This window comes from Myxocyprinus asiaticus, chromosome 16 (assembly GCF_019703515.2).
Source record: "Myxocyprinus asiaticus isolate MX2 ecotype Aquarium Trade chromosome 16, UBuf_Myxa_2, whole genome shotgun sequence".
Taxonomy (NCBI): domain Eukaryota; kingdom Metazoa; phylum Chordata; class Actinopteri; order Cypriniformes; family Catostomidae; genus Myxocyprinus; species Myxocyprinus asiaticus.
In genome coordinates this window covers 16,513,224-16,523,144 of record NC_059359.1, presented here as the reverse complement: position 1 = coordinate 16,523,144, position 9,921 = coordinate 16,513,224, and the positions used below count along the sequence as shown (strand labels likewise).

The following is a 9,921-nucleotide window of genomic DNA, read 5'->3' as shown; positions in this document are numbered from 1 at the left end:
AGTTTTGATACAAATGTAACACATTTGTGGAATATGTAAGGGATGAAATATGAGCGGCTGTAGATGTGCTTTCCTGAGGGTGGCCATGACAACCTCCCACTCAGCATGGACACAGAGAACAAAACTAGTCCAAACAGCATCACCCTACTGATTTAGCTTAGAAAAAAGCCTAGTTTATTTTAGATAAAGAACATATTGATTCGCAAAGCAGCATTTACAACTCAAAGCCTCGTTGCTCAACAGCTGGCTGACATGCTTGACAATCATGCAATAATCTTTTGCTGAGTGATTCATGAGATTGTATAAGCAAGCAACAATCAGATTTGACCTTATGTGCATACTATTTTCTTGGATACATATTTTTTTTAAGACTTTGGTGAAGTATTGTAAGTATGTTAACTATTGAAGTATTAATACACTAACTGAGAACTTTATTAGGAACACCTGTATACTTACATATTCATGCAATTATCTAATCAGCCAATCATGTGTCAACAGTGCAATGCATAAAATCATTCAGATATGGGACAGGAGGTTCAGTTAATGTTCACATCAACCATCAGAATGGAGGAAAAAATGTGATCTCAGTGATTTTGACCGTGGCATGACTGTTGGTACCAGATGGGCTGGTCTGAGTACTTATGTAACTGTTGATCTCCTGGGATTTTCACGCACAACAATCTCCAGAGTTTACTCAGAATAGTGCCAAAAACAAAACAAAAAAATCCAGTGAGTGGCAATTCTGTGGACGGAAGCGCCTTGTTGATAAGAGAGGTCAACGGAGAATGGCCAGACTGATTCAAGGTGACAGAAAGACTACGGTAACTCAGATAACCACTCTGTACAACTGTAGTGAGCAGAATAGCATCTCAGAATGCACAACACTTCGAACCTTGAATCGGATGGGCTACAACAGCAGAAGACCATGTTGGGCACTTTATTAAGACCATAGTGTTCCTAATAAAGTGCTCAGTGAGTGTATGTAGTCCACAGTTTCAAGACATACAGTACTTGCTATATAAAACAAAACAAATAAATAATCAAGATTATCCCAAAGAGACCAAAACCCTCCTCTTATCAACTCTTTATTAGACAAAACTGAAAAGTGTCTCCAACGCACAAAAATGTGGAGAAATATAAATTTTTTAAAGTAGACAACACTGAACTAGCTGAGAGCCTTTGATCTACTCCCTAAAAGTGGTTTAGAGCACAGAACCATTACAATTCATTCAGCTAGATCACATCTTGCGTATCCATTCACAATGCATTTCATATTATGTAGTGAATCATCAAGATTTCAAAGCTGTTGCCTAAGAGGAACAGACTGAATGGGCTCATCATATGTCTGGTTTGTCTACCTTTCACAGATGCCTTCTCCATTATAGGGATATTTCAAAAATAAATGGTACATTTTAAGCTATGAAGATAAAAGTAAAGGAGGAAAAAGAAAGGAGCAGAAGCACACCAACCGCTGCAGCCTCCAAGGGAGAAATTGTTCAATATGAAATAAGCTCATTAACAATTCTCCTTAAAGTTTTGATTAGAAATAAGAACATGATATGAATAGATTTTACATTGCAACTCAAAGTTCTCCTCTCATTTTTATTCATTGATCCTCAAAAAGTTGGCAAAGTGCTTTACTTACAGTATGAAAATTAGACTGAATAAAGACAAGACTAAAAAAAAAAATTACCTAAAAAGCGCTTCATGTTGTAACATCTAAATTAATTAGTTTTATTCAAGTCAGTAATATGATTATGACTAAATCAAACTGACTACATTAGGTTACACCAATAAAACGAATTTCTAAGGGTCATATCAGGTAGAAATAGCTCCATAAGGTAACAATAGAAGGTTAACACTTTTTAAAGTGTAGAGACAGTATATTTCTTGCCTTTTTCAATAATAAACATATAACAAGATACATGACAAAAACCCATTCAAGCTATTCAGCGCTAAATAAAAAGGGACCACTCAATAATGATACGAACATGATTTTATTTACCTAAAATACACCTTTCCAGAGATATATTCCCTTAATGCAACAAAATGGTGTGAAAAAAGTGATGGATGGCATCACTAAATAGAGTACACTTCGACAACACATAGCAAACCAGCATTTCCCTATGAAAGTGGGACTAGTGTAAAATTAGGAATACAAACATGAGTCATGGATATGCAACAAAACATGTTATACACACAGCATGAAAGACTTAATGGAAGACAGAATAATGGATTTCTTCTTCTTACTGCACTTATGGCCTTGTACAAAGAGAGCAATAAAATGTAGTGTCACTAATGGATATTCTGTCTTCTCTCTTAAGCTCTGTGAGACTTCAAATGCCAAGTCCTCAATAGAAATCACAGTGTGCAGGCACCAGACAAATCTCTAAAGCTTTGAGAGGACAATCAATGGATTATAATTTATGCATTTAGCATTGGTTTACAGGGTCTTTTCTTTAATCACCATGGTGTTGTTGCATCCTTTTATGCCCCATTATTCATATGAGATGGCTCCCAGAAAATGATTGATTATGAGATGATTATGAGCTGATTATTGCATGATATCACAGAGAGACACTTGAGTCACCTTAATTTAATGTTGTTACGAATGGATAGATTACAAATGAGACAGATGTTTATTTGAAAAGCTGCTGTGTAATTTTTTGGAATTCCACACATAAAATGTATATATGTATGTTTATTATATATATTTCTGCTATTCTGCTATTATTATATACATTTCTTACAGCATCTTTAAAAATAAAAACTGAGCGAGATAAGTTTTGAAAGCAATGCATTTTGAAAACAATGACTACTGCATGGGAAACGTCTACTGTGCAATACTGTTCAACGAAGGTAACAAATGAACTACTGAAACCAAAAATTACATTTTTACATTTCTTTTTTTGGGGGGATTTTTCCCCTTTTTCTTCCAATTTGGAATGCCCAATCTATGGCGGAGTTGCCTCTGCGTCTGAGACAGTCAACCCGCGCATCTTATCACGTGGCTTGTTGAGCACGTTGCCACGGAGACATAGCGGCAACCACGCTCAATTCACCATGCGCCCCACCGAGAACAAACCACATTATGGCGACCACGAGGAGGTTACCCCATGTGACTCTACCCTACCTAGCCAATTTGGTTGCTTACGAGACCTGGCTGGATTCACTCAGCATGCCCTGGGATTCGAACTAGCGAACTCCAGGGGTGGTAGCCAGCGTATTTTACCACTGAGCTACCCAGGCCCCCTTACATTTACATTTCTAACAAATCAGTGGAATCAGGAAAATTATAAATGTACCAATTCATGTCATATATTTGTCACAATTTCAGATTATTGCAGATTTAATTACTGAAATTAAAGGAATGTCCCAGTTTCAATACAAGGTAAAATCAATCTACAGAATTTGTGGCATAACAAATATTTAAAAATAATTTTTAGTTGTCCCTCGTTTATAAAAGAATAAAAAATAAAAAAACTTTTCATTGCAGGAGGACACTTATCATGGAAGTGAATGGAGCCAGTCCATAAACATGAAAATACACACTGTTTCAAAAGTATAGCCAAAAGTTGTAAATATTATACATGCTAACATGACTTTAGTGTGATAAAATTGCTTACTAACCTTATTTGTGTGAAGGTATACCCAAAACTAAACCTTCGTTGCTATGACACTGTAACCTTGGTAAACCATGTAAGGAATTTACTCACAATAAAATAATTTAGAACAGAGATTTCATCACACTAAAATCATGTTAGCATCTATAATATTTGTCTTGTGACTATTCTTTTGAAACAGTATTTTTTATTTTTTTTTTATGTTTATGGGCTGGCCCCATTCACTTCCATTGTATGGTTCCAGTGCCTCACTGTAACCACAATATTTGCTTTTTTTTTTTATTATTATTATTCTTTTTTTTAAACGAGGGACGAGTCAAAATTATTTTCTTTGGTGATCAACATTATGCCACAAATGCTCTCAATTGAGGGTAACTTGTACTTAACCTGGAACATTACAGGGTGGAAGAGTATTAAATGAGCACATATGTTTTTTTTTAATTTTTTTTTATTTTTGGAGTAGATCATGAACTTTGTTTATCATATGTGATATTCATAATGAAAAGGGTGAAGCCAAGAGGAGATTCAAATCATGTACAATCAGTGTATCCCATTCATCTGCATATGCATTCATAATTTATGTAAGCTCATATCTTCATTGCAAACCCAGGTGCAGATGACGCACTAAAGATAAAAAAAGAAAGAAAAAACTATGAAGTGCTTGTGTAACTAATCTCTCAAGCTGAGTTTTATGCTCTTTTCTTTAATAGGTACACAAAGATGAAGACAGCTACCAACATTTACATCTTTAACTTGGCACTGGCTGATGCTTTAGCCACCAGCACTCTACCCTTTCAGAGCGCCAAATATCTAATGAACACCTGGCCTTTCGGTGAGCTCTTGTGCAAAGTGGTCATTGCTATCGACTACTACAATATGTTCACCAGTATTTTCACGCTGACAATGATGAGTGTGGATCGTTACATTGCCGTGTGCCACCCAGTAAGAGCTCTGGACTTTCGCACACCCGTCAAGGCAAAGATCATCAACATCTGTGTATGGATTCTCTCGTCTGCCATCGGCTTCCCAGTCATGGCCATGGCTGACAGAGTGACAGATACAGGTGAGAACAAGATGAGTTTGGCTAAGGCATTTAAAAAAAATCTCTATAGTTTAGGGGTGTAACGGTACACAGAAGTCACGGTTCAGTACGTACCTCGGTTTTGGGGTCACGGTTCGATACGAGTTCGGTACAACAGGAAAAATCCCAAATGCTAGGCTTCTTTCCATTTATTTTGAACAGACAGTAGTGCAAATTACAGTTTGTTCCACCTAGTGGCATTTAGTCCCCACTGAGGTAGTTGGTACAGTGCAGCCTCCTTTAGCGTATTAAGCACAGGCCATATTTTTTTTTTTGTAGGGTTGATAAAAAACAAAAGGTATTTGGTCACAATCAGCTACAAAACTGAAAAGCATCTCGTGTTATAAAAGTACAAAATAAATAGAATAATGAGAAATAAAACTTGTGCATTAGGAGAAGCCATTATTGTTTTGGGTTGGTGCATAGATGATCTCTTCTTCTGCTTTTTTTTTCCCTGTTGTGGCGGTTAGCAAACTGCGTTGCATTACCGTGCGCGCCCCCTTCTGGATTGGATCGCCTGTGACTGACTCAGATGTATTCTTCGTCTGACTGCATGCACCAAACCGTGACGTCAGTACCGTGATGGTTCGGGACGAATACATGTACCGTTACACCCCTACTGTGGTTGGTTTGACAGGTTTTTTTTTTGGTTTTTTTCTCGATCGGATGTTTATTTCAAGTTTCACTGATATTCAACTCATATTGTTTGTCTAAAGCATCTGTTTGAAAGTGTCAGAAAAGCTGTGACATTTGAAATTGCTTAACAAGCACAGTTTTCTTTCCTGTGTTGAAGTATTTCGTATTGAAACAGGAAGTTTGGGTGGGCATATCAACAGTATTAAACAGCTACAGTATATAGCCAATTAGCGATCAACATATTTTAAATAGTCACCATAAACCATGATTTGCTAGTTGGTCTCAGGTGGTATTAGGGGGAAGGACTCATTCTAACAAGGAATTGATTAGACAAACATCCAGCCTGATCTCATAGAATCTTTTCACAGAGAATCACTTTCCTGGTGAAATAAACACTAGAGACGCTACAACAACTTTTATTCCCATTCACATAAATCACAAGTAAAACTGCAGACTATAAATTCATAAATTCAAAAGCCCTGTTCCTCATACATAACACATCTTATGACGCTTTAACTATAATACATGGCCTGTAATGTGATATATTTTAACATCTGCATTACATAACCAACTACATTTGCAAGCTTTTTCCAAAGCAAATAAACTGAGGTAGCTCAACTAATATGCCTTCACACTTTTCCGGCAAGGGTATGTGTCCTGAAGAGTGTCATAGAAGTACCACAAAATGACATGCATGATACAACAATTGCGATTTTCATGTCACACTTTGCTTTTTATGGCTCTAACGTTTAGGTTTAAAGTTAACATTTAGGGTAGAGGGGTAGGTTTTGTTGAGTTAAAACTCAACCTTAACCTTTAAAACCTCATGTGTTTGGGAGAAAATTTAGCTCGCTTTTAGCGCAACATAGTGGATATTTCACCTCTTATCTGCCACAATATGTGTAAGGAGCCACACAATATCATTTTTGTGGAAATGTTGCCACAGTCACATTATTTTCATGAGATCAGCCTCAAAAATTTGTGTCGTGCAAGATGAGTCATCAGTGTTTTTGGATTAGCTATAGGTTGATTTTGTAAACTTTAGGCATCCACTATATATATGCATGGCTTCAAACTAATAGACATGGACTAAATGTCACAAAACTCCTATGTCACAATTTAAAAAAATATCCTATGTCACAACATCTGACTACCCTTACAAAAATCGAGTGTTCATGGGAAATTTGCCACTCAACATTTTCACATGCAAAAAGCTTGTGATTAGCTGCAAATGCTTGCCAGAAGTTTGCAGCTCTTTTCCAGTAGTGGTGAACCTGCAGCAAAACCACTGGCAACAATAGACAATTTACCGCAAGTTTGCAGCAAAGCTCATTTGCATGTGAAAATAACCAGTGGCGAATTTGAGGCAAGTTTGCGGCAAATTTGCCATGAGCTGTTGATTTTTGTATGGGTGTTAATTAGAAAATATTGGTCATGAAAATTTAAAACAATCAGTATTTTCAATCAAGAAATGTTATTAGGCCAAGGAAATCTTTTTTAATATGTATGTGTTATATTCTAATATTCCGGGGTTCTCTTTAGGCAAAACGGTCTGCATGCTGAAATTCCCAGACCCAGACTGGTACTGGGATACAGTGACCAAAATTTGTGTCTTCATTTTCGCCTTTGTGGTTCCTATCATGGTCATCACCATCTGTTACGGCCTAATGATTCTTCGCCTTAAGAGTGTGCGCTTGCTCTCTGGCTCTAAAGAAAAGGATAGAAACCTTCGCCGCATCACTCGCATGGTCCTGGTGGTGGTGGCAGCCTTCATCATCTGCTGGACCCCCATCCATATCTTCATCATCGTTAAGACCATGGTGGAGATCGACCAAAAGAATCTGCTCGTGGTGGCCTGCTGGCATCTGTGTATTGCTCTGGGCTACATGAACAGTAGCCTCAACCCAGTTCTGTATGCGTTCCTGGATGAAAACTTCAAGAGGTGCTTCCGAGAATTCTGCTGGCCGTTTCATTCTCGCTTGGGGCAGAGCAGGTTCTCCAGAGCCCGTAGCACCACCAGAGAGCCCATCTCAGTATGTGCCAAGACGAAGTCAATGAAGCGGACAACATGACTAGGCCTGGATCAGATATCTCCTGGTATACAATCAAGGACTCAGAAAGACCTGCAGTCTGAGATCACTCAAATCTCCACCACTGAGTTCTAAGCTCCACTGGAAACCACATGAAGGTTAATACAACTTGATGGCAACCCCATCCTGAAGGCAAATGTTCTTTTTGGATTATTATCATGCTTTTTACCCCCACTTGTTTCTCTTTCTTGACCTGAGTGGGAAACGCTGTGGATGGCTCTAAAATTATCTTCAAAATGTTTTCTTAATTGAGGAAAGCAGATCATTTTGGGCCATTAAGCTTCGAACGATTAATTGAAAAAGACATCAAAGATCATATTTGTAAATGAAACCGAATACATTTCCTTTGTGGGAACTTGAAAGGGTTATTGATAATAGATGACTTACACTTATTACACAAATTGTCTGGTATATTTCCCAAAACATCAAAATAAGCTTTAAGATGGATCATTTCATTTAAAGAGACACTGCATTAGAATATGTGTATTTCCCTGCTTCAGAGTATGGAAAAAGCAGTCCATCAAATGAGTAGGATGTCCGATTACTTCAAGTATGGATGATGTACTGCATTTGCTGAGATTCTGAAGTGTGAAACTAGTGGACACTTTGCTATCCATATAAGGCCACAAGAACAGAGGAGCCATCGGATTTGAATAAAATGGTAAAGAACTAGAAGCCAGACTGCTGTTTTAAAATGTAAGTTCTACAGGTACCAAGAAATGTATTTTTCATGTTTAAATTGTACCTGTGTGACAACACCAGTCAATTTTGCAGTTGTAGTCAGTACGTCATAAGTCAAAGAACAATGCCAACATAGCGGACGCAGTATATCCAGGAATGTATTTATACTACACACCTGCATATCTACAGAATGTATCAACGGTCAAATTCAGTGCTCTTTACGACAGTACTGGAATTCGGATGCAGTCGGGACAGTCTCTGCCTAACAAAGTGCACAGAGGCTTCTTTGCTTTACATAACAAAATTATTTCATTTAACATAAGGATAAGGAAATATGGATAAAGAGAACTATGTACGCTTCAGAGTGTGCATTCAGAATAATTATTTCAGAAGGTTTACAGGTTAATTTGAGCGCCGCCTCATATATGCTGTTAAAACAAACTTTAATACAGAATCTCAAGACGTCATTTCTTTTTAATGGTGCATGGTGAGGTATCATCTTTGGTGAATTTTTGTTACTGGTAAAGGTGTTTGATGCCCTCTATAAAGTACACAGTGTTACTATTAGAAGCAGTTGTTTGTTGTGAATCTATCACAGAGGGTTCTTAGATATTTTCTTCTGAGTTATCACTGTTATGAAGTATTTTAGTGTAATAATTTTAGCATTTCATTGACATTAGAGATAAATGGCAAAAGTCTTTGAGGTTTTTCAAATCATATAATTGAAGTGACATTTAACAAATAATTTTAAGTTATAAGAGTTTGGTTTGAAATGTCAGCTTGTCTGTTAACGTTTCTAGAGTTGTTAGACATACTTTCTCTAAACAAGGCTGTGTGTTGATGTATTAGAGACAGTATTCGCTTTGCAGTTGAAAAAGTATGATTTACTTTTGCATAACTGTTGCATATTTCATCATTCATCTATTTTTAATGGATGCAAGCCAATTATAACAAATTATTTGAACTGTCAATGTCAATGTTGTGAAAGTAAAAAAAAAAAATTATTAATGGTTCTGTAGATTGCATGGATTTCTGTAAAAACAACAAAAAACAAACAAACAAAAAACGATATACATTCATCATCTCGTCTTTGATTAGGTGGTAATAAACTGATAATTCTTTTTTGAAGTTAGTCGACAGTATGTGTGAATGGTGAGCGAACTGTGAGCTTTTAAATTTGAAAGTGAAAAATTGCAGGCAGCAGGCCAAAAAATGCACCAGAGTTTAAGGGGTTGTATATGTTGACATTAATGCATTATGAACATTAACAATTTAAAATATTTCTTTGATAAATTATGATTAACCAACATTAATAAATGCTGTAAAAAAAAATTAAAAAATAATCAATTGTTCATTGTTAGTTCTGTCTTGATACCTTATTCAATAACTAACATTAATATAGAAACTTATTGTAAAGTGTTACCAGTGAAGTTCACACTTGCTCTCTGTGACAGGTTGTAAAGAATTTAACTAGACGAATCAAAATATTTTTGGTAAATATAACACAAATGCCCTCAAAAAGACAGGTAGAAATGGGAAAACTACTATGCTATGTCTAATTTGGTAGGTGCTTCACAACTCCAGCACTTTTACAATGTTTTTCAGTTCTATTCAGTAGACAACCTATAGACCCCCTATTATGAAACATACTGGATAAGAGTGCTTTAATCAAGTACTGGACTGCATGCATCTAGAACAGGAAATTAAAATTTTTTTTGTATAATTGCCTCAAGGAAACAAACTGTTAAACCAGTTTTGAAGTGACAGAGGGAACAGTCAATAGGATGTTACAACTGGGATGTATTAACTA

The 9,921-nt window shown here is 36.5% G+C and overlaps 1 long non-coding RNA gene across 2 annotated transcripts; it reads right to left on the bottom strand.

Moving 5' to 3' along the window:
* Positions 1 to 912: 912 nt before the first annotated feature.
* On the bottom strand, positions 913 to 5,147 carry LOC127454614 (uncharacterized). Of its 2 annotated transcripts, none has more exons than XR_007899577.1 (3): positions 4,780 to 5,147; positions 4,508 to 4,665; positions 913 to 4,247 (listed from the first exon to the last, which is right to left on the bottom strand). It is a non-coding gene; the product is annotated as an uncharacterized LOC127454614 (long non-coding RNA). The 2 variants fall into 2 exon arrangements; XR_007899578.1 differs by having other exon boundaries at positions 4,548 to 4,665.
* Positions 5,148 to 9,921: the final 4,774 nt, after the last annotated feature.